This window comes from Neodiprion fabricii, chromosome 1 (genome assembly GCF_021155785.1).
Source record: "Neodiprion fabricii isolate iyNeoFabr1 chromosome 1, iyNeoFabr1.1, whole genome shotgun sequence".
NCBI classification, from domain to species: domain Eukaryota; kingdom Metazoa; phylum Arthropoda; class Insecta; order Hymenoptera; family Diprionidae; genus Neodiprion; species Neodiprion fabricii.
Genome location: NC_060239.1, coordinates 34706659 through 34732974, shown reverse-complemented (window position 1 = coordinate 34732974; position 26316 = coordinate 34706659). Strand labels below are relative to the sequence as shown.

General features: G+C 42.3%; 2 protein-coding genes and 1 non-coding gene across 5 annotated transcripts in view; 2 read left to right on the top strand and 1 right to left on the bottom strand.

The window, feature by feature from the left end:
* The window catches only part of LOC124185143 (ion transport peptide-like), a 42455-nt gene extending 19617 nt beyond the window's left edge, over positions 1 to 22838 (bottom strand). The window contains exon 1 of one of the 2 annotated variants that reach the window (XM_046575598.1): positions 22705 to 22838. The gene's annotated coding sequence lies outside the window, so the exon portion shown is untranslated. Of the gene's footprint in view, positions 1 to 1613; positions 2235 to 22704 lie in introns of those variants that run through there. The other variant, XM_046575606.1, reaches the window with a different exon arrangement.
* The window catches only part of LOC124185070 (peroxisomal leader peptide-processing protease), a 111165-nt gene that overhangs the window by 23948 nt on the left and 60901 nt on the right, over positions 1 to 26316 (top strand). The window lies entirely within an intron of this gene.
* Positions 20454 to 20525, top strand: Trnap-agg. Its single transcript has one exon. It is a non-coding gene; the product is annotated as a tRNA-Pro (tRNA).

The window sequence follows — 26316 nt, the reverse complement described above, 5'->3', positions numbered from 1 at the left end:
GCATTACTGAATATATATCTATATATATAGATTTTACGCACAGCTGCGGAATTTAAAGGCGGGGTTCGCCGAATTTTTTCTGTGCGAACCCTGCAGTAACAGAGGGATGACGCAAGGTATATATATATATATACATATATATATATATATATATGTACTGCACTGATCTTCGTGACGCAATTGATGCACGTTGTCTGATAAAAAAGGACTAGTCGGCAGAAATATTTTTAGCTTCTGCAACAGCGTGCTCGCTTTCTTTCTTTCTCTCTCTTTCTACTCGTTTATCTCTGTCCGTTCGTTCTAGTTCCTCTTTTTTTTTTATCCATTTCTGTTCTCATTCAATTCACGAGATAGCTCTCCGCATCATCGTCTATAATCCACACGATCTGTGTTAAAATTCTTTAAAAAGAGTTTGTTGAAGAAAAATAAAAAAAAAAAAAATGCGCAATTTTTAAATCGAGGATAAAAATTAACGACGCGTGACACAGTTTGACGGGAGTGGAGATCTCTCGGTGGTTTTACGGTGGTGAGGTTAGTTGGGTCCCATGGGAGTGTCATCCAACACCATCGGTTCTATTTTTACCGAAAAACCCCCACCCTGCAATAACGCCAGTGACCCTATATGCTTTACAAATGTGTGGGTGTATGTATAACGAAGTTGTATTATATCTCAGTGTTTAGAAGAGGGGCGAAGGGCTTAATTTTGCGTATTACCTGCGTAATTTCATCGGCAAGTTTTCCCTCCCAGTTAAACTCAGCTCGTTCCTTTCCGCCGCTTCGTACCTAATCTTCAAGACAGTGTTTTATGAATCGCGTGTCGGAGGAATGTGTTTATGTTAATTTATTTTTTTCACCATCAGGCTACCCAAACGACGTGCTCGTTATCGTTTTCTCGAAATTCCATATCGGCGCCGCTTTTGTCTCAGAATCACGACACGTGTGCCTAAGTAAAAAATTTTTCCAACGACAAAACGGAACCACTTACCAAGGCGTTAGAGATCTTTCCTCATTGTCAATCGAGAATCGAAAGGTCGAACAAACTGCGAGATTTTCAAATCCAAAGTTCCCGTGTTCAATCACGCGAAGCTAAACTCTAAATCTTCTACGATATTCAAGTGCTTTTCCAAAGGGTTTCAATTCGTATTCCGCACGCGGAATCCACGCGCATTCAGGCGGCGTAGACGCTGCCTGGCACCCGATATTCTCGATGCGTTGTGTCACATGTCGTCGGGGTTTAAAAGAGACGCGTGTGACGGACGCGGTAGAATTCTCCGCAGCCTTGTTGCCCACGCCACGTGAATTATCACAGATACGACGATTCGGGAATCAGGCGTGAACCGAAGACTCGCCGATAAAATTATACAACTTTTTCGATGATATTTGAAGAGCAATTTTCACCGAGTGACAAACATTTTTAACTTATTCGTACGATCCTTACTGATTTTCGGCTCGTTGTCAGCTGTCAAGTTGCTCGAGCCGCGACGGATTCGAGACCGAATCTCGTTCACCCGTCGTTTTACTTCCCGCCAAATTTCACTCGAGCTTCAAATATCAACCGCACGTGGATCGTTAACGATGTTTACCATATCAGTTTTAAACTTGAATCAACTTACGTTTTCTCCGTCTAGCGTCGCGTGTTTCTTCGATTATCTTCCCTCTCCGCACTTGCGACTCGTCAGAGTTCGGGTTTCACTGCAGGTGATGGATATATATCGTTTCTCTCTTTAGATATCTTCGAATTATACAGTGCGTGAATCGGCGAGTAAACTGGATGAGACAATCGTTGGAAAATTTCACTCGGATCTATCGGCCGCGATCTCACAAATAAATTCAAATATCCAATAAAACGAGTGAAAATAACAAAGAAAAAGAATAATACAAATACAACTGTTACCGGACGAGGAAAAATTTATAAAATAAATTCACTTCACCGACACTTTGAGAATCGATATTATACGTTTACCGTATAATTGAAAGAATTATTATCCGCGATACGTCGCCGATCGAATGATTATATTACGTACACGTGATGATGTGCGGTGATAAAAACAGTCAGCAGCTGCAGAATATCGTCTCTAACGCGACTCGTACGTACGGCTCGTCTTCTCAGAGTCGTTTAATATTTTCTCAACCAACGATATTTTTTCCCTCCTTTGCGGATCGGTTAAGGATTGACAATTAAGTAGCGATTATTTGGATGCTGGGTCGGAGATGTGCGTCTTGTGGAAGTATAGCCAACATTGCCGCGCTGGGTGCGCGCTGCTTGGAATATGGCTGAGCTGTCGTCCAATCAGAGCTCGCGGTCCCCCCACTCCCTCAACCGTTCGTATATTATTGTTAACGATTGTTACTTTTTTTTTTTCCCTCTACCACTTCTTCCTTTTTACTCGCCTTCGTCTTCTCCCTCTGCCTCTTCCTCTTATATTTCCCTTTTCTTCTTATTTTTATTTATTTACTTTTTTCCTCTCTTCCGAATCGGTAATTAATAGGCGCGACTCCGCTAGTCGACCGAAGACAAACTTATGCACACACTCGCGCGCGCACACATATATATATATATATATATATATATAAATATATATACATTTCTCACGCGTTATATACACACGGCTAATTTATTACCGTCTCTCTCGACTTTCCTATAATACAATTTACATTATATTCTACCGATTTTCTTCCAATTTTTCTTCATTCTCCTTCCATAGCCCGCAGTTTCAAATATCTACGGGATTTTTTCGAAACATTTCACAAATTTTTATAAAAATTGACCCTACCTCACGTACCTCATAAAATCGATTATCATTAAAACTTATTTTAATTCTCTGACCAATTTTTTACTCTCTCTCTCTCTCTCTCTCCCTCAATATTCATTCGTTTACAACGGTGCAAGCTTGGACTGCGATTGCGTCATTGTCGCTATTCTGTCAAAAAAGAAAGAAAAGAAAACAGTAGTCTCGGTGAAATACCTTGAGTTAAATCCGATTAATGGAAATGCTCGCCCACCTTCTTGAGCATATTTTTTTTTCTTTTCTGGAAAATCGCGTACTTTTCCGTGAATTTCCCCTATCCGAAAGTTTCGCTTTACGGAATCTAGATAGACGCCCCCCCCCCCCCCGCCGCCCCGCGTCCGTTTCGCTCGCGCCCGGCCGTTCCAATTATCCGTTCCGCTGCAGAATGACGCAAATCTGTAAAGACGGATCGTCAGCCTGCCGCATGCCGCCACAGATCGTCGTCGTACCTGGAAGGTGGTAGCGAAGGCTGGCGTTTTTGCACGTATCTCCCGAGTGCATGATATACGTTATAGCGCGGTCGGTTGGTCGGAGAGAAAGTTCAAATTCTTAAGTTAAACGCGCGTCCGTCGAAGGTGTATGCGTGGTTCCTCAACGTTATACGTTATTGCATACAATCGCAGAATATTCCGTTACACACGCACTTCCGCGAGGCGTTATAAGTCGAAAATCGAACGATCGCAAAGAGTCCGAAAGTATCGAGGATTTTGTTTTTAGCTTTTCTTTTTTCAATCTCTCTTTATTTTTCTAGGATTTTTCTATCTTCGATGAAACTTGTCGAACTTGTTGTATTACGGATTTTTAGAAGCAAAATATACGGTAAATTTTCTCCGCACGCGCTGCTTCGGCGTTTCACGGTATACCGGAAATGTATACGTAACTATTCATAACACATGCAGAAACATGAGAAAAATCGTTCCGCGAATCAGCCGTTAATTCGGCAAATATTCGACGTTTATAAATCATTTATATAGATCGGTTTGAAAGTTTCGACAGAATTATCGGAACGGCTTAAAATCTCTCTCAACCATCGGGCACTAGAGCTACGAAACTTGAAAGTTTAATTTTGTATTACCGCTGTATAAGCGTGAGAGCTGCGTCTAGGATATCTTTTAACGACTCTGAAAGGCTGCTGGTTTTTATTTATTTTATTTATTTTTTTTATTTAGTGTAAAAGATATGTAAGGTAGCGACTTTGAAAGCGGTTCATTCACCGTGAGATCGTCGTAGGTAATTCGTGCAGGTCTGATCTTCTCGCCGCAGTTGCGAAGCGAATTATCGTGATAATATTTGTTACGCGATAATTAGACTCGTGGTACAATCGATTCGGAGATTGGTTGTACGAGTTTATCATGAATAAATGAAAATTTCGCGATTCCCGGGAAACCGGCCGACGTTCGTCAAATTTATTGAAAAATATTGATCATCGACCGGATATCCGGTCGAATTGGGTACAGTTACTTACATACGTGCGGCAAACTACGTACAACAAATTCAACTTAAATATCGCGCGTCACGTTTCTGGTTCGGAAATCTAGTTGTAATTTATTGCAGTGCTCATTGACCTTTGGGGAAACCCTGGCCATGCCGTGGAGTACATCTGCGGCCGAAATTAGCTCATCTGGTTCGCTGCTTTGGTTATTCTCACGCAGACGGCGGGCTAAGCTCTAATAAAAGAAGAGCGAGTCGGGGGCGAGGGGTGAAAAGAACCGATCGCATTCCTGGATCCAAGGAAATTTTCGGGTTCAGGGAAGAGCGACGTGACGTGTCGGTCCTTCGACTTATACGGACGGACGAAGCTCCGTGAAATTCGTCCTTCTTTCCAATGCGTCAAAGACCCGGCAGCCGGTGGTCCATTCCTTGACGGGGAACGATGTCGAGCCCAGTTTTGCCTCTCGGATGCTGCAGGGATCCTGTCCGCTCCGTTTCGCCGTAACCTCAGGGACCCTGATCCTCGGACCCCGATAGAAAGGATCGAGTCACGTGACCCGGAGGTCTCCAAATTTCGGCCGATTGATTGTCCCCAGGCATTCGGCTTCGCCGATTTCTACGCTTCTCTCTCCGATCCCTCTTTTCCGTACCCTTGATTATTTATAATTCCGCCCCGCTGCCCGGGCTCTCGTTTCTTTCGCTCTCTTAGCCGATGTCATTTTTCACTCGGATTCGGTCACCCCGCCGATCGGCCGATGTCGATTCGGGATTAATGCGGCGACCGTGAATTAATCGTGCACTCGAGCTGATGAAAACGAATGAATCGCAACTCTCGGCGAATATGTTTTGCCGAAATATTCACCTTCTTTCGCCGAGTCTTCGATACCGTGACATGTACTTGTTACACTTGTGCGATTTCGGTTATTTACCGATTCGATAGTGAAGAATCTCGCACGTAAAAGTCTCGGTAACTTGTCGTGCGTGAAATCTGACGTCATTCGCGAAAAAACCTCGTAGAATCGTGAGAAACTCCTTTCACAAAATTCGCAATCTCATAGTGATTAGATTGGCGCCATTTCCAAGTCTCGATTCTCGGTATAAATACTACGCGGAAAAGTTAAAGCCAGAAAGGAAATTGTAATGATTCAATTATTCTTTATACATGCCAATAATAGATGGACGCTGTTATTTTCTAAGAGCTTTAAATAACCGTCGCGTTTGTATATATAATTGCCTCATTGATTTAATGGTGACGTCATATGTAGTACGAGCGTCGCTTAACGATTCCGATATATCGCTTTGCTGAGAATTGTGGAAAGCTGCTGTTTGCGGACGGTGATTTTTTTCCTTCGTTTTTTTTTTGTGTGTAATTACTATTTCATTTTTTTTCTTCCTCTCTTTTTTTACCGAAGTAGAACCTTGAGTATAACGTTTCTCTCTATACCGAGGAATTTGTCGGATGTTGTGAGGTTAATTGGAGTGTTTTTCAAATATGGAAAATAGCCGATAGAAAATAACTCTGTACCTTTGTACATATACATATATATATACATATATATATATATATATATATATATATATATATATATATATATATATATGTGTGTATATATATATATATATATACATACATGTATATATAGGTATTCGAGAAACACTCAATTTCCGTCTCTCTTATCTTATCCGGCCAAACGCCGCCTTGATTTTGACGTAACTTATCACTTTTTACCACTCGGTATTGTGTCGCAAAAAAAATTGTAAGCAAAATTTTGGCCGTTGGTTGGACGTCTGCAGTTATTAAGAAACTCTGCACGTCCAGAACTCAAAACGAAATGGAGAGACGGAGATGAAGAAAAAACAAATGATAAGAAAAAAGAAGAATAAAAAAAAAAAAAAAAGAAAAATATTGACGGGAAAATCCGTTCGTCGTAATGTTTTGCACACCTGCGCCAAAAACTAGAGTTTCAAGCATGTGAAAATAAGTATAGCCACGCATAGATAATTCTGTCGTTAAAAGTAACTTGTTTCGATTTGGCAAGCGTGTTGTAACTTAGTCGCGTTTTGCACATCTGGGAATAATCAATTTTCCCTATTTTGCTCTGATTCAAGATCAATTTTCGTATACGTACGTTTTTTTTTATTTTCTTTTTTCTTTTTTCTAATCTCGCCACGCCGCCTATCGCAATATAATAAAAGTTGCCTTGATTCGAGCTCTGAGGATGACAGATATTGCCCAACTGTTCTCCGTACCCTGGTTTCAATTACCCATGATTTATCATTATCGACGGTTTTTCCTCCTCGTTATTTTATTTACATGACAAATTCTTGGCGCCACTGACGTATTTGTTATTTTGTGCTAAGGTTTTTCCTTTTCATCTCAAGCGCCGTTTTGCGGTTTGGAACAAGTTTCCAAACTTCTGGTCTATGACATTGATCGGAGCAAAACAAGATGACGTAAGAATTTAAAAAACGCAAATTTTTGTTCACCTTCATCGTCACAATTTACCCGTTACGTTCCCAATTACTTGACGTTGTGCATTTTCACTGGTAAATCAAATTTCTCATCATTAGAGTTATTGAAATTCCGAAACGAACCTTTAGTTACACTTGACTTTATGAAACGAAGCGCGTAAAGACAGAATTAACATGTTGTCGAGAGAATTTTATGCAAAAAAGTATTTATACCGTGACGAAAAAACGTGGCGCCAAGAGTTGACGACACTTATGTTTCGTTTATTTATTTTCTTTCGCGTCTTCCTTTCGTTTCCTTTTATTTCCTGCCTTTGTTCGTTTAATTTTTCTCGACGAATATTACAGTATCGAGTGACTCGTATTTTTTAACGTAACAATTTGGCTTCATCTTTTCTTTCGTCATATATCTGCGTCAGTGGCTACATCGGTCTGTGATATTCCATTTAAACAGAATTCTCTGGACAAATTGACCGACCATTCTATTATGTAATATAATGCTATACGTTTACAAGAATAGATGAATGCACCTTGAAGCCAAGCTCACCTGTGACGGTGGAATGAATGGAAACGTGTCTTGTAGATCATAGATACGCGTATATCTGTCTGTCAATATTGCACATTTCGCATTGTAATTATACACGTGCTGACGGTTAGTAATTACAACCAATTTCAAAGATAACGATCCATTTCTCACATTTGTCTATAATTCCGTTGTGCGGGCTACAAGCTTTTACAAATGTTTCAAGTAATAAATTGTTTGGAAAATTTCAAGCCTACCAACAGCTAGTTGCTCGAAATAAAAATTTTTGTCATCGGTGTAAATGGTAAAAAATAAACAAGAGTGATAATTTGACTTTAAATTACCAGAAAATTACAGGAAAAGAAATTCTAAATCTCAAGTGTAACAAATAATTTCCAACCTCTCGTACTAAATTTGAGAGCTGAAGCTTGTTCGAGGGAATTAAAATTGCCCTTTTCTCTACCTTATTCGTATTTGTATTTTTATTTTTTCTCATTTATACTTTTTATTTTACCCATCTCCCTAACCACACGGAATGTGGGCTTAAATCGTGGCGGAATTCCGCGTCGACGGGAATGCCGGTTTGTCGAAGCATTAAGATCGGCGGTTGAAGAAACGAAAGAATGACGCTTGCATCCGGCTGACAATGAGTCGTTGAGATGCCGGCTATATCGGTACACGTACCCGATGTATATGATCTATACCCACATGCCTAAATGTTACTCGGTATATGAACACAGAACCTCGTGGCATTGCGGCTTGGGTATAATTAATGGCAATATACCTTCTTGGTATATAAATTGTGTCTATTTGAAAGAGGCGTCCCGTCCTATTATAAAATTCTCGATGTATTTTTGTCGGACGTTAATAATAACGTACGTTTCCATTCGTGTCGTCTACGCCATACGCGTCTAGTACATTGCACGGCTACGAAACGTCGATACAATTGTAAATGCCACTGTTGTGCGAATGAAAATCTTTGCCCGCTTGTTCGCTATCAGGAAACGTTTTATAGCGGTGTAAGAATTTGCGAAGAAGAAAAAGGCGTGTTTTAACTCGGAACGCCAATTGTCAATTATCTGTTCTCTATTATTTCGATTTCGTTGGAATTGCCACGGTTAAAGATGAGAAAGACGAACCAGGTATAGATATAATTATTCGGTGATTTCACATCACTTGTCATTCCAACTTTTCCCCAATGTGTTTTCGTTCTAATTACTTATTTTTAGAAATGTTCGACGACTTATCTCTTATACTCGTAATAAGAATGGTCTGTATAAATAGAAAAACGATGTCCCACGGCCAATCTTATCAAACTGGGTCAGCCGTGATCTATTTTTCGAACGGACAGGTAACCGCAACGCACGGGAAGTGGGTACCTAAGGGTACAGTCATTCGGTACACGCAAACCGGAAACTGAAAATTTGAACGTGACGAATGTGTGTGCTGTTATAGTTTTGAAATTTCTTCGAAGTTATGCCTCACCTTGCAGAGCTTCTCCGAATATACATCTCACAGTGTGTTATGTGTCGTTTTAAACGTGCACACGACTGATTATATACTTTTAAAAAAGCGTGCAAATGACGCGAATTATCGTCAGACGAATATTTGAAAAATCGAAGAACCAGTAAACGATAGTTGGTACGAAGTTTCCTCTTTTCACACCGATACACCTATGTGTACGAATATACGGTTAAAAACAAAATAAGAATATTATGAGAAAAACCGAAATCTAAGGTAAAAAAGTAAACGGCTGAAAAAGTTGTATCATGCCTACGACAAACAACAGGCAACGAACTCTCCTGAGCCTAACCTCGGCTTATTTGTTGGCGTGAAATCGTGCCGGCTGTATAGCCGAGGGTTTATATCGATATATACGTATATCTATATGATATGTTTTAATTTTTTTTTATTGCCTATCCATTGGCGACCTTCGCACCGTGTCGACGCTGGCCAATTTTCATACGGCGTACGGACGCTAATAGACCCACCAGAAGCAGATTACCTACGGGGTGTTGAAATTGTATAATACTAAAACCGACACGGTGTCGAAAGGCTTGATAGGTCGAACTCCAAGTCGGGGAATATTTGGAGACAAGAACGATGGATAAATGGATTGAAAAAGGGGGCGATCGGGTAAGAATTGGAATACCAATAATGATCTCAAACCTCTACGATCATTATAAATTCGGTGTTTACAGTCAAGAAGAGTAACTGATTGATGAATGTTTCGATTTTTCACGACCGTGGAAACCCCGCCAATGATCCATCCAAGTTTGAAATTCTAAATCATCTTGTCAAAAGTTGTATTTGCATTTGGACATTTTACTAGAATTATTATAGTCAGCTGGAGGAACTGGACACGCGACTTTGGCAGTGACAGTGTTTCGTCCCGATTAGGTTCGGCCTTGTGTTAGTGGCGCGTTGCATCAACGACTCATCAAAGTTCCCACAGGGCTATTTTATTTCGCACTAACGAGGACGAGGACGAAGGAAGAGCTTTCGATGTACGTTGGTACACATCGCCTACCCGCGGCGAATGGATCGGTATGAAATTGAGGCCTCTTGTGCAGTCTGAAGAGGATATCGTCGTCGAGTCGAGTGGTGCGTGCATGTCGTCATTCGTTGCCGAAATTCGCTCATTCCATCAGTTCTGCTATAATTTTGGCGATTCGGGAATCTCGAAGCTGCGAGGTGCGTGATTTAGGATTTGCCATTTGAAACACAAATTTTGCGTAAAGGTAAAAGCAGGTTTATGCGTTTTTTGCAGAAACCTAACACGGATAATAGAATATTTCGATAAGCACTTGTATCGAAAAGGTTTGGATTCCAATTTATATCCGCGACGTTTTCGTCGCGTGTCGAAACTCAGCGGTTTCCAAATTGAAAATTTCGATAAACTCATACTGCAAGTGTAACTACGACTTATCCAAGAGAGTTTAAAATAACTTTTTCAGTGTTGTTTCTGGTCTCCTCACCTTGGGTAAAAGAAGCTGCAAAGGAAGCAGGCGCGCGCAGATCCTTCACCGTCGGTTAAATATCAAATATAGTATCAGAGGGGCGAAGATATTGCGTATGAGATTGATTGAAATCACTGGACACTCGAACGGCACTGTACGCACTGAATATCGAATGTAGTTTATACAGTTGCACAGCGCTCCGGAGTTCAGCTTTTTGCACAATTTAATAAAAAAAAAAACAGTCCCGAGACGGGATTTTTCGCTCAACCGTTTTCACTTTCAAAACTGACGTAGCAGATCATAAATTTCGGTCTCGATTTCATAATCACCCTGTAGAATCGCTCCATCGTGTATTTCGCATACACCGTTCACCGTTATTCCACCATGTTTGCCGGACACGATGATGCTCGTTATCAGCTCCTCACTGTCGGATAATATTTCCCGCGGTTCAATTTTCACTTCGGTTTTACGCCTCGCTAGCTGCGCCGGCGCGTTCGACTTTCGTCTAAAAAGTAGCAGCTTCTTTCGGTTCTTCTTATTTTCCGTCCGTCGATCCCCTCGCTTCCGATCAATTGTTCATCTCGACTTTTTCCCCCCACTTGAGAGTCCGCGCAACTTGTCATCCAAGCAATTAGCAACAACGCGCGCTTTTTGTCAACCCCTGTTTTCAAAAACCGTATCGCGGGTCTCTCTTCGGCGTTCCGTAAGAACAGGTTGCCCCCTCGCGTCAGTCCGACACAGTGTGAAGAACTTTGGTATTGGGGACTGTATACCGTACACACTGATGGGTTAATGTCTGTATCCGTACCAGTCGTCGGCGTTCAATTTACGTAGCCAATTTTCTCACGCCTTTATATCCGACTGCAGCAGTTCAATACGTATTATTCAATTAAAACTAATCAAACAAGATAAATTGAAGATTGACAATTGCGCGTCGGAAGTTTCTTGCCTATCGATGCGAACGACGATCAATTCAATATCCGGTGTATGATAAATAATTCCTCTCGGCATTGCCGTTACTTCGTTCTACTTCGCCACGGTTTTCGACGTGACAAAAGGTCCGAAATTCATGTCAGGGTTCAAAATTTCACTTCGCGACTCGTCGGCGTGATTCTCGACTGTACCTTTGCTTCCGCGATAATCATCACTCGACTCTTTCATACTTGGATTTCTCTCAATCGGCACAGGCAGTTTCACCCTTTAAAAAATTTCTTCCCCTCCTCGAAAAAACAGGCACTTTTCTCAGGACGTAGGAAGCCTTCGACGCACAACGCCGGTTTGTCGTTCAGAGATTCCTCCACGTTCGCTTGTACCGAATCATTCCCGATCGCCTTGCTTTCGAAACGAAACTTTATCGTCTCGACGTCGCACAAGCTTTTCCGGCACAGTGTCTACCTGCAATTCTGAGTCTCGGGAAAGGAGAATAACAATCGAGACAAGCGGTGGAACGAAGTCAAAAATAGCTACGCGAAGCCTGCTGATAACCGTCCGAATCACTGATAGCCGGTATCTGTTGTTTTTGGCTTCTGTTTTTCGATAGTCAGCGTGTCTCAAAAATGACCGACAGATTTCCCGACCACAGAGTCGTTAATAGCGCGTTCGTCCACCAGCATCCTGATAAAAACCGCACATTGGTCTACGATCAAGACGAATATTTATAACGGGGTGAAAAAAAATCAGCTGTCTCTCTTTTGATGCGTTGGGCAACCGACGTTGCTGAACTGAAGTGATGCTACGGACGGCAGCCTAGACCCTAACCGCATACATGCGGTACGGAGTAGGCTACGTGTAATGAGCTGAGAGTGGCCCTAACTGAAGCACTACATACACTCCTACGCTCCCGTCCTACGTTCGTCGTGTTGAATCGTAGGTACGCGACGTACGTGAACGTATGCGGAGAGTGTGCGAACCGATAGAATTGCCGGGAGAGCTGGGATCTTCGGCACATGTGTCGGTGTGCTTGTCGACTCGGAGTTACAACTAGAATTGCTCGAAAATATAAAATATTCCTGAAACGGATATTACGTCGGGGTTTTAATGGAATTGGTCGTCAGGGTGAGGTCACTGCGATTTTATCGATGACTGCAGGAAAAGTCGGAGCAATTTTTACGGTCGTGGCGTTGAAATCGTGAGAAGATTATACAAAGATACCGGTACGATGTGTTTAAGTTAGGCGGTCTGGATTGTTCTTATTCGATTTTCGTACCGTCGTTTTGTTGCTGCCAGGAGAGGAAGTAATGTGCTAAATTTTAAGTGGTTAATATCGTCAAACTTTTGTCGCGACGCTTCGTGCATTTTTTAAACTGACGATTAATGCGACGACTGCCAAAACACTGAGATCATCGTATGAAATTACAGTAATATTTTATTCTATCTTGCTTCGGAGTGTTGACGGAATAAACATTAATTTTTGCATAGAATTGAATTCCACGAGAAAATCAAATCCGTGAACAAAAATGGATTTCGAATTTAGCTAATTTAAATTCGCCGTTATTTTTTTCTTTTTTTTTTACGATACTTCTCAAAGTCAAAATAATAACTAAACTTAACTTTTGCCATCACTTTCTTTGGCACCGATTATTAAGGCTGGACAACTAACGCTTACCGGAAATAATCGTGTATAGTTGACATGAAATCGCAACCGAGTCAACGGTCGTCATGTTGACATTGTGATAGCGTCTTAATTGGTCCGAAATTGAGTTTTTTTACATTGCGCCGTTTCCGTCGAGATGCGGTTATTTTTTACGATAGCTTGAAATTTGTTTTTTGCGAATCTCATCCTGCTTATATATCGATGAAACATTGTAGGTAGAATGCCGGAAGGAATTTGGAGCCGCGTTAAAACATCCCATCGAAAGGGCAGAGCCAATCGCAAAATGAGAAGAACTCGATCGTCATGCTGAATTCCTTCGTTTAAACGAATCTGACGCGCAAGTGCAAGTTGGAAAAAAATCGTGTAAAACCGAACTCCGTACAGGATGATGCATAGAGAAATGCAGAACAAGGCCGAACGACGTCGAGCTCAACGAAAATGTTACGTGACGATTAAAAATTCGTCCCGGTTGTTTCGCGGTTCGTCGCTGCACGCCAGGCGATGAAATTGACGGGCGGACAAAATATGTTACAGTTTCGCATTACGCTTAATCATCGATCGCCACGTCGTAGTCTATTAATAGAACGATCACTCGAATGCTTCTCTCTTCGCGATGATTATTTTCCTCTTGCGAAACGCCGCTGCTACTCTCGTTACGTCGAGGTCGTTATTTTGGCCTTCTTTCTTCGTTTACCCACGGCCAATTTATGGTTTTAAGAGGTAAACCGACCGCCGACCTCGTACGCTCGATCTCGCATGCACGAGTCGCTTGCAATTCACCGATACTTTTATTCGAAAGTTGTGAAAGGGGGAAAAAAATATGCTCCAGGAAATCATCGCTAAGCGTATAGAGTAATGGATATTCCCAATTTTTGCACAACATTTTCCTGTACGACGTAAAACTGAGATCTGAGAACTGAGTGGGTTTCATTTCATTCATGACTGTATATACCGCACGACGATTTTCCTACCAACTGGCAACGAGCCCAAGTGATTTCGCGTCCTCCGTTTCCTGCTGGCGCAATAAACAATTTTTGTGTATACAACATTGGCTGGTATCAGTTATTTATCTCGCCGAGAACTGAGAAGAAGTGGCCGAGTCTAGACTGATATAGACGAATGTCAAATCCGGTGGGGTCCACGAACCCCTTCGGCAGCAATCCCACGAATAGGCATCTCATGACCCTGCGATCGGCAGGCTCTACAAATTGACTCTGTATTATAACGCGAGGCGGCGCGTCGTTGGATGAAAATTTAATCGCACGTCAAACATCGGGTATACCTAACATATTGACTATATAGGAATTTTTGCGATCAATTTTTGTCCTTAGTATCGTCGAGAGCAGATCGTAAAGATTTCTTTACGCGCGTTCTACGTACGAGATTGCAGCTTCCGGCTCGATTGTCCTCTTATTTCCGTTTCCTCAAGCCTGCAGGCTTATACTTAGAACTCGTCGGTACATCGCACCGTAATTGTCAGAGTTCGATGGAAAAACAGCTGCCATTGAGACGGTGATAAAATCTGTGTCGTTGGAATTGCCAGCCTAGCTCTCAGGCTTTGACATATGTAATTACTACGTGCTAATCTGTCTGATTGTTGGAGGATGCGAGATGAGCCTTTTAATTTTCACGTCGCAACGAAACCATCGATGCTTATAGCTCGATGTTCGGGAAGTGAACGATTCGTAGAGAGAGGTTGCAATTTTTTTTCTTTCTTAAAATGGTTCGACTTGAAGGAAACATCTCCTTTTTGACCGTGTCCAGGACCTGGACAGTAATTGACCAATCGTCTGCAACTTGCATTCGAATCGCACTTGATTCGGTACGTAATACTCGCGTTAGATTTTTCGAGTGGGCAAAGTAAAGATGCGACCAATTATTTGAAAAATCTTGATTGCACAGGTAAGGCGAATAGAAACACACGCAGTATATGTCTAATTGAGTTCCGCGACACGAGATCAAGTGGTACATTACTTTTAATGACGGCAAACGAGTCAATTAGGGAAACTTCAATAAGAGATCTTTCTTCGCCGAGAGGTGATCGAGGTGCATTCGTAAAACTGGTTTCTTAACTTCTTCTCGCACCTATGAACGAGGATGTATAGGACCACCAAATGGCTTGACCCGAGGTCGTCATTCGTACATTGACCTAGACCTGTGCGGACTCTTGAAAAATAATAAATACTCTCGTCGTGGTTCAGACTGATAATAATCAAATGTACCTTTCTATCCATATTCCGAGTTTCAGTCTATCAATTGTTCTCTCAACTGGAATGCTTAAGAAGATTTTTGTCGGAGTGTATGTGATTCTTAAAAGCTTTCGAGAAAGAACTTGAAATGGGTTGAAATAAGTTTTCGCCAAGTATTCACCGGAAGCTTTACTGTGAACAGAGAAAAGTCGAATCTGCGAATTGGGCCCGTATGCAGAAGAGATTTGACCCAGGGTCGATCATGGCGTATATGGGTCAAGCCCTGGAAGAGCTTATACGCGAGATCAGAGAGTGTAGATATATATACAAGTTCAGCGACGCGATATATTACTCGGTAGAAATTCTTGGCTGTGCTACAACGTTGTGGAAATCGTTTGGTTCATATGTGATGTACATGCACGTGTGTATGCGTGTGAAGAAATGCCGTGTGTCTGATGTGTATGTGGCGATAAAGGTGCCGCACACGCTGGGATGCTTTGTCATGTTAGCTGTTGCGCACACGCACCGATTATCCATGGTATTTGCATAAAACACCTCGTTTCTATGTGTGTATAACACGCCTTTGCTGTCGACGAAGTTCTACAGTACGAAACACGTGGCCGGTCACGTAGACCCAGTTTTCTGCGCATGCGTGCGCGCGTACGAAGTGCAACGAGGCGCGAAGATCACGCCGAATAACGTGCGCGCGAGAGATAAAACCGATTTCATTCATAATACTCTTATCTTCCGAGAAACGAAACGCTAACGTATGATGATATTTTGAGAACGACATACCTTGTACATTGAGCCCTGCTACGATAACGAATCAAAGTATTGTGCCACCGAATTAAGTCGCGTTGCATCTGCTGTATACTCGTTACCGGTCTTATAATCTTTGGAACACGCGCAAACGGGTGTCGAGGAGGACGCTGAGGAAAAAAAGTTTGAAATAAACGCTCACGTATAATCGTGATACCGGTAGGAGAGGAGGAACATCTACTGCGCACCGACGCTCAATTTTACGTTGTAAAAATATACCAGACGATGAAGTAGAAATCACGATTTGGTATATTGATCAGCAAGTGCCAAAGTCTTTGGGGATTTCAATAGTCTTTTCACGGAATTTGGTTCTGTATTAAAATTGTGTTGGATGCGTTGATGTTACGAACCGAGAGGAAGAATCTAAGAACTGTAAAAATTTCAGATTTCTGTCGAAAATGAAAAGTGTCCGGCCTTTTTCGAAACGCGACTTGACTCGCTGCTTCGACCGCGGTGCATTAGTGTAAAGAATTTGTCACGTAATGAATTATCGGAATTGTTGTTCGGAGCGGTCGTATTTTTAGATCATCGTTTGAAAATTCTGAGAAGACAAACAACGAGGTAAATCAAAATTCATGATTAGCAGAATAAGAAGATATAGAGAAAGAAAATAATGATGAAAAAATAAAATAAAAAATATGGACTAAAAACACGTGAAATTGGGTGGTTATACACGTGACAGTATCACGTTGTAGGTGCCGGCCGTATGCCGAGGGATACTTGAAATCAATTAACCATCGGTGGGAATAAAAATAAAACCGGTAGATTTATGTTCACTAATCGCGATATCGCTTCCGTTTCGCGTTGGGAAAAAAGGTCTTGTCGAAAATTGACTTGAGAAACTCGGATCGATCGTGAAAGTCTGCAGAAGCGTTATAAGACTTTCACTGCTTTTGCGTGTGGACGCGTTTTTACGCTCCGTTCTGACAACGGTTCTAATTATTGAGTAATTTAACGAGCACGGTCGTCTTGGAAAATTTTTTCGTATAACATCCGGATCGAGTCTCCGTGTTTCTCGATCACTGCGAATGATAAATCGGTCCCGACACGCCGCGAAAGTCTTCTCCGAATCCTTCCCGGATGATCCTCTTCCATTCGGTATAATCCTGGACCCGGAACCTGCACGTATGCTAATAAACGAGCTGGCCTCTCATACAATACGTGTCTGCGAATTACGTTAAACCGTTTTTTGCTCGAAGCCAATTAATGACTTGTCAGCAATAAAATGACACAACGCTGTACAAAGTGCACACAACCGTTCTTCGAAGTGTTCAAAATTATCACTACTTTTAAACCGTCAACGCGGGTTTCTCCCGTGTTTTCTTTTTCTAGACATGAAATATTCGAAAATATTTTTTCGCGTGTAGCAGCCAGCCATTGGATCGTTATTCGTGTATCTTATCTCATACCCATTCCATTCATAAACATCTTATTACTCAGAATCGCTAACGTAACTCCATTCAAGGAAACGCGCAGGCTAGCACGGCTGGGGTGGAGGATGATTAGGCGTTGGTAATTATCCTTGACTTGACCTTATTTTACGGCAAAATCCACCAGCCCGAGTCACGTATTCATCAAACGTTGATCTGGAAGTGCACCAGCTGGTACGTGGATCGTTGTCGACTGTGCGATAATTGAATGTCTCTCGGTGTGAAATTAATAACCCTCTATCACAGAATGTTGGTAATACGAACTCACGAGCGTGACAAAAAAATTTCAGAGCTTGTGCCAAAGCCTAGTTTCACTAATTGGGAGAACGCAAGTTCGGTCACGATTCGTGTTTAAAAATGAGTTTCGGACGAACAACATTGATGATCGGTAATTGAGGATGGAGGAAATACTTCCAAAGTATAACAGCCCCGTTTCCGAGGAGGCATTCGAAAAGAGACCGACGTCTGGACCTGCGATTTCGTCACGACCGGGTAATTCGGTTGCGTAACAGCGACTTCGAAGCGAACGCCAATTCCCGAAGACCAGTGAAAACTGGTCCCGCATGCGTCATTTCCGCCTTCGGGATGTTGTACACTATGTTGCAAACCTGGACGAGGAATCGGGCAAAGAAGAGGCGCGGACAAAGGTTGAGTAAGAAATGGTCGATGCGAACGCTCGCCGGTGTAACCAAGAATCGAATCGCACACCGTGCATATTTGGCATTCTTTCTCATCGAACAAGACGCTCCAGCGATGCTCTTCACAGAGACGAAGGGGGCGGAGGTTCCACGTCGCATGGTGGAGCTTCGTGTCGTCAGCCTCAAAGTCATGAGGATATTTTTCACTGGATACCACCTGCGCCTGGATATATATAGCGCAATACTACGGAGCACAAGACGAGTACGGTCATGGTGTGTGAGCATGTGTGAGCATGTGCGAGCATGTGCGAGAGTGAGGGACTCGCTTCCCGATTGGCTGATCGTGGGTCGCGCGAGTTCTACTTTACTCCCATATGAACAACGGCCCTAAGCTGTATGAGGTTCGTGTGTGCCTCTGCACCGATTTCCACGCAGACATATCCGGAGGGACGTTCGCCATGGGTTCACCGATGCGTCAATTTTTCTACATGTGCAGGGGACTTACCGCGGCGCCGCGCCGTGTGTGGTGCCCCATCGCTTGGTAGGGTATAAGGTCGAAACCGTCCGGCCAGGCTCATCGAAACGCTCGTTTTGTTGCCCGACTGAACAGGTGATCGAAATACACGAACACCATTCCGTCACATCGCCCCTCCTCGTTCCTCTTCATCCCATATTCGACTATCGCGACAGGTATATTATGCACGCTGATCCCGTGATATTCTACGGTCATTCTATAATAACGGATAACCTGGACACGAGATGTGGTGTCCACTTGGTATCGTCCTCGTCGTCGTCGTCGTCGTCGTCTCGACGTATCTGATAACAACCTGATCTTACCCTGCGAATATCCTGTCAGGGAATCGCGCGGGCGGAAGTTACCGACAGATGTATGATGATGTTACATGTTTTCTATGTGCTACGGTTTTCTCAAGCTCACAAGTGCGAAGGTGGAATCTCGATTTGATTGGGATAAGGTAATATGCCGAATGATGAGAACTTTTCTTTGAATTTTAGCGTAAGAAGATCGCTGAAAGACGATGCGATTGTAAGGAGTGCAGAGATTTGTTATTCATGCACCGTGTCAATGATTGGGCAAATTTTGAAACGCCTAGTCTTGATTTCGTGTGAATTTTCAAGTATATGTTAATGAGATGCGAGTAAAAAAGTGTTGAACGGTACAATAATGAATGCAAATTACGTGGTATCCGATATTGAAACAATTCGGTAATTAATTATTCATAGGTTATGCCTGTACTGGATTGGTGCAAATTTTTTCTCTCCAAAGTTTGCGGTTATTACATGGGATCTTAACCTGTCGTGTATCTGGAGCCGAATGAATTGAGAGACGACAAATAATTACGAGGAAGTGTGAGAAAAACAGGAGGACAGAAGACAGGGACTCGATCAGTTCTGTATCTTGTATAGACGGTCAATCAGCCGGAACGAGTAATGCGGTGCGTCACACACGCAGACACACACGCACGCACGTTAATATACAGCAATAAATAGTTGAACTACATCTATTAATATCGGTGATATCACCCGGGTTAACTGATGTTTGGTACAGCCAACCAATGGCTTAATTATTATGTCCAAGACAATAGAACAAGCCTGGTTGGTAATATTTCTGATCGATTGTAACACGGTCTGTCGATTAAGGACACACGATGTTATATGTTATACCGTGGCTTCGACTGATCAGAGAATCTGCGAAACCGCTAACAGAGAAAAAAAAAAAAGACAAAAAGAGATACGAAACAGTAAGTTGTACAGTCGTTTTGTTTTTCTCTCTTAGGTATTTCCAAGTTTCAATCGCTCGAAGAACCGTAGTGTCCAGTTTTACAAAGCTTTGCTCCGCAAGCACGCGGAAGTTTTAATAGTAAATATTTGAATCTCGAGTGTTATTCCGACGAATAATTCGCGGAAGCTTTCATTGCGTGGAATAATTATTTTCAGGATCAAAGAACCTTGCGGTTTGTATAAATGTTTACGAGCCTTGAATGAGCTGACCGACGAGTAAGACTAAACGCTGCATTACGTCCTATCATTAATCACAGATCCCTAATTTTTTCGAAACTGAATGTTTCACCAAACGCTTCACCTCAGAAACTATCACATGGAATTTCCGTAAAATGACGTGGCCAGTTTTGGTCAATCATCTTCTGGAAGAAGCATGGAAAACTTTTCTCCTCTTCTTAAATCACATCGCCAGTCGAGATTCCACTTATCAATTCGTTAAGCCCCGTATCTTTTAGCTCTTCTCCAGTGCAGCGTCGCAAACTCGGATGAGGGTAAGCGACGATGGGGTGACGTGTTTACAGTCACGTAGTCCTTAAGGAAGACGTCAAAGTCCAGAGAAATACGGTAGTCGCGTTTAGTCATACTAAAGTTATAGCACTAATCTTTTTTCTCCTAGACGTTACAGGGATGTGACCAGATTCCAAACTAACACTTCCTAGCTTTGGTTCCATTTTATTTTATTTATTTTTTTGTTTTTTCAACTGTATTTTTTACCCTTCTTCTTCGACAATTTTATGAACGCCATGACTTTGGACCGAAAGTATGTCAGGCCACTTCATCGGCGTGAAAGGCAATGGTCAACCGATATACGCGGCTCGTTGGTCTAGGGGTATGATTCTCGCTTAGGGTGCGAGAGGTCCCGGGTTCAAATCCCGGACGAGCCCAATTTTTTTTATTCAGTATTTTTACAGCGGTCATAATTTTTCAGCACTTAATATCCATTTCGGTTTGATTTTAAAGACATTAAGACTGGATTGCCACGGTTTGTCATTCCATTCTGCCTATTTACGTCCTCGTGTTTCTTAAGATCCAATGCGCGAGTTGAGTTGAGTTGAGATACGAATCAAACGAGATCCGGAATTTTGTAATTTAAACAATTTTTTTACCGAATTAAATACAACGCGAGTGAAGGGCAATTCCTCGTTGTACGTAAAGCGTGACGCGCGGTCTCGTTAGGAGGTCCGACGAACGGGTGTTGCGGATGACATGTCTGTGATATCACGCATCTGTGGAGGAGTGACAAGAAACAATTGAGATAAATTAAAGTTATAATTAACGCAGTGAACCCTATGCTGCAGTCACAGACTGTTGGACGCTGCACGATTAAACGCCCGCATTTCCAATGCTTATTTTATATTTTACTGTAAAGCGAACTAACCGATTCATGCTTCACTCGGTGAACGTTTTGATACTCAAACACGATTCCGCGTGAAGTACAATAGAGGCGAATCACTTTTGGATCCAGCAAAACGATTTTAGTTAATTTGAGAAGCTATCGGTCGAGACAATCTGCTTATTGAACAACTTAAACGAATCAATTAATATCGAATGAATCGTGGTTGACAAAATTATGAATTAGATTGATGAGACGGTAAGGTTTCTCAAATTAAAAAATTCTCCACGGTCAACGGTGTGTTTTGCGTGTTAGATTGAACGATATTCTCAGTTGAAAAGGCTAACCGCGGTAATAAAGAGAGCGATATATGTATTTTCGAATTTTGCTTAGGTAAGACCGAGACTAAAAGACGATTGATCGTCAGTGTCCAGTGTAATCGGAGACTTGACAGCCCATTGGAGAAACACTCGGGACTATATAGCGCGATGATCAGAGTTCGACGATAAATTGAGATCTTTTAGTGGAAGTTCCCGGAGCTCCAAAAATGAATTCCTTATCAATTTCGTGCAGATTTATTGTGCCATTTCATCACCGAGCAACGGCGCTCGGCGACGAGCAGTTTAGCTCGGTCGGGATCGATCTATCAAGCATCGATCTGCATCTTGTTTATAAACACGAATGGTTTATCATCTGGGTCAACGGTATAAACTAGACACGGACTAGATGCTCCTTCTTGAGATCCGGTTTTATCTCAATTGCAGAACCGTGCACAGTGTGCAGGTTCTGCGGCGCGGTACAAGGTATAGAAGTACAAGGAGCCGGATGAAAAGATAAGGTTGAAAAGCTCTCGAAAAGCAACATCAAAGAATCGGCAAAGTCACGTGGCGCGGCCGAGTCGGATCCCCGTATCAAGGCCTCAAGTGCCCATCGTAAGCCTGTATTGGCACCAGACCCGCAGACGGAGAAACCGATATCGCGCATCGTCCACCATATTCGCCGATTTATTTTTGAACCGATGATTCGCGAGTTCCCTCTGCAGCCCGGCTGTTAAAACGAACAGGAGGAAGAAGAAGAAGAAGAAGAAGAAGAAGAAGAAGAAGAATTAGTAACAGAAGGACTTGTGTCTGGGGTATATTTAGCCGTGGGACAGAACTTTCCTCGGTCACGATCCTTCCTTTCCTCCTTTCGAACTCGTTACGGGACATCAATATTAAACCGCGTGAAAAAATCGAATCTCGAAGCGATAAAATCGAGCTCCGATCCCCGGGCGTTGCGGTACAAAGAGATAGAGCAGCTCGCGGCGCAAGAAACAACAAGTAAACAAGTCCGGTCAACTTCTGGGTGATCCAACTGGATCTGCAGGTTTCCGATTCGATTATAACGCACGCCAGTCTTATTATATCTTATACGCAGGTGGTTCGCGTGTATCGGGATCAATTTATATTTAGAGTAAAGATCGTTTGTTAAATCGTTGCTCCGAGCCATTTCGCGTTTCGTCTTTCAGCGAGCAACGGGATTCTCCCCCCAATTGCAAGGACCACCCTTGGCCCCCATTCGCACCTCTTCCATCTCGGATCGATCGGCACTGGCGAAATTTCACTGACGATACGTAAACCGAGATGGAACGGTTCGAAACAAGGTCGGAAACCGATTTCAATGTCACTTGGTTAATGGTTGTTTCTTTTCTTCTTTTTTTTCCCCCTTTCCTTTTCTAACTGATATCTCACCTTGACGTTGACTCGTTGTTGGCGGATTCGGCGAGGAAAAGATGCTGCGGAGGGCCGATGGCTTGGATGGTCTTGGATGACGGTGCACGGGGTTGTGATGGAAGCCTGGAGACGTCCTGCCTCTAATATACCTCGCGGTGGGCGACCACGTCCTTACGACAACCACCCCCTGCACGAGCTTGCAATTGTGTTGGTTATACGCCGTCGATTCGTGCCTACACAAACTTACGGCTGATGAACTTGCGCCTGTGTTTATTACGTCGGTGTGTGTCCGCTTCGCTGTACTTATCAGCATCTTCGCGTATCTTCGACTCTTCATCCCTCTCTCTCTCTCTCTCCCTCTCGAGGAGCTTCACAGAGGCGTATAATCACCCGCAGATGTACTTACCCAATTCCCGTACAGGTCAACTCTTTAATTATTTTACTAACGATAGACGTAGAAATGGAATGGATACGCGTGCATGCAGCCATCCCAAAGTCTGCAACAAAGCTTGCGTGGAGCAGAAACAAATTTCTAGATTTTTTTCTTTTCAAATTTCATTAAGCTACTCGCATTCCGAACGATTTAATACATCTTCAGCTGTATAATTGCGGTAGGGTTCGGTCTATCTTATAGTATAGTTTATACTTAAATTCGAAAATTATTTTTATTCTATTTTCGGCTTGCAAATATTGCTGTCCTTTGAAATCTATTTGCTATTTTCAGGCTGCCGTTTTACGGTGAGTGTTCTTTTCCACGCGTCGCAATCACCATTTATTATAGAAATTGGAGAACTGTACATTAGGTATTATATGAGAAAATATCGTTTCAACAGGTAAACTCTTTACTCGTACTGCAGATATAGAATGTTTAAAAGCTATTATATTGAAAAATGTACTAATAAAATCTGTATATTTTCATTCCTACTTGTAAAAATGGTTTTATTTCCACCAACGACAAGCAATTGCTCAGTACTTTTCTCGTTATTATTTCAGAAAATTTTCACGATTCATTCGTATATAAATTTTCCAACAGCTTCGTACATCGAAATTAATAATTTTTCAGGATGTGTTTGGCACAAAGTTAAGTCATCTTAATAAGAATTTTCACTGTGAGTTTGTTTTTTTAACTTACATAAAATATTCTCGCAATTTTTAATCATTTACCTGCGTTCACAAGAATTTTCTCGTGTAACCATCGATGCACGTGGTTTCGTATACTCACGCATGCCTATAATTTTGCAACTCACTCTGCTGAGAAGAATCGTCTCTCCAAAAATAAAGTACGAGTGTCGTAATAATGATGATACTTCCTGCGCAGGTGAACGCCAGGATTATACATACACCACTACAACGAATAAAAAGATAAAGTGGAAATAATAAAAATTAAGCGTTTATCCCTCGATGTAGGGCGGCTCCTCCTCCTCCCGCCACCCCCCCCCCCCCCTCTCCATCTTTCTCTTTCTTTCTTTCTTTCTTCAATTCGCCTGCCATCACGTAAGCTTGCAGCGAAAAGAAAAGAGAGTAAGAAAATTGTGTAAAAAAAACGTGTAATTTGAAAAGCATTCGCGAAGTAATTCTGCAAATTCCCCGCGATGCTCGCCCCACGCATATAACGGTAATAACGGCATCGTGTACACGTGGATTTTTTTTCACCCTTCTCCGTTTTTGAAGGATCGAGTAGCTCCACGTGGCCTGAGAAATGAAAGAAAGATTTCCCGGTTACGACGTATCTAAGAACGACACGTGCTCGAACACGCGCGCCTCATCCTCTCTCACGGCTAATCAGTTTCATCCTGGAAGTAGATCCTAATTGCAAAATAGACCCAAATAGAGCCGAGGTACCCACGTCGTCTAGGCGGCCGGAGACGTTACATCGGCTGCCACGTCACGCGAATGTACGTTTGGAAAACAAACAAATTATACCTACCGATTCGCAACACGTGGCGCGTATACCTCTAATACTTACCCACTGTAACAGGCAGATTAAATAGTTTCGGGTATACACGTTATTCGCGTCTGTCTGATTATTCCACTGCCTGGAAACTCGCTGGCGCGTCAATTTATCCGTACGAATATCTAATATGATAATCTTTTTGCCAGAAATTACGGCCCATATTTCAATCTCGCAGCGTTTCGGCTTTACAATGCGCACTGGCTTATTTATACTCTGTACGAGATGTTAACAGGGTAATTTCGCTAACTTTGTTTGCCAATTTTTTAGCATAACAAGTTGATGGGTTGGATGAAATTTGGAAAATTTCAAATCCCCAGTAGCGTGTTCGTTTTAGTGTATACTGATGTTGATCCGCATCTGTATCGAAAGTAATTACAACAGTGACTGAATCTGTACTTTCCTGATTAGTCGGAGTTAATTCAACAACCTTGGCCTTACGCGTCATTATACGGTGCACGAGCGACTTGACGAATGAATCGAAGTCTATTTTTAAAGAAGCTACGTAGTTAGATCGGAAAATCATCTACGTACGCTGGGAGGCGCGAGATCAAAGGGGAAAAAGAAAGGGGTTCGAAAATTGTAGAAAGGAAGAAAAACAAAGAGAAGGGGGGAATAAGAGGGTCAATAACGAAGTTGATTTGATGAAAAGCTGTAAAACGACGGGCTGCCGTGTTCCTCGGGTTCTAATCATCCGGCAATGACGAAGTGTCGCCATTTACCTGATTAAAGAGACATAACCCGACGTCAGAGGCAATGTGGAACGTGGGCCGTTCCCACATCATGAATGGGTTTCAAATAAGAAGTGGGCGATTCCGCTTGATTGCAAGAACCCGCGACATATTTTAGCTCAACGGGGGTGAAACCGATACCCGTGTCGCTGCCCGCAACTCCGGCTTTGCGACGCGGATGTCTATCTTATCGGTATAAACACGAGCGGCATCCACCCCTCACAGATCTCGCCGAATGCCATTAGGACATATATGTGAATAAACAAAACCTGTGTAATCAGCGTCGAGTCGAAGCAGGAAGGAGCAATCAGGACTTCGTTGGTTCTCAGTTATTTTTTTTTTTTTTTACATTTCCAAGTAACTCGATCTCACACTCTAACCCAAATACTTGAGACGAAATGTAGCAGGTATTGAAACAAGAGCATGAAGTCTACGATTGTCAAAATTGACCGGGAATTTTTTCTGATAATAGCCAATTTTCATTACCCCGATTTGTTTTTTCTTCCCGATTCACAGGAGGTACATAATTATTGGATGTTATTATTTTCTATAATGGGTTTTAAAAGTCTTGTAACACGTATGACAGATTTGTTGCGATTCATTGAAAATGTTGTCATTGAGTAAAAATTTTCATTTCAATATCTCTCGGAAGATCTTACTCTATTTAAATACCTGCCGCTCAATAATCAATTCGTAATTGTTGATTATATTCAAATGTTGACTTTATGACTCAGCTCACATTTTACTCTACAACTTCGCCGTATTGACACTGATATTATGCATGAATAGACATCCAGGCACGTCTGCATGTTATGCACATTGTTTCGATTTTCTTGTTATAATTATTTTTTCAGTCAACATTTTTGTTTGCTTGTCTGATCATTCATCGCGTCATTTTCAGCACGTTATGCTTCTGCATCTATGGAATTATTCTAAGAATCGTTGAAC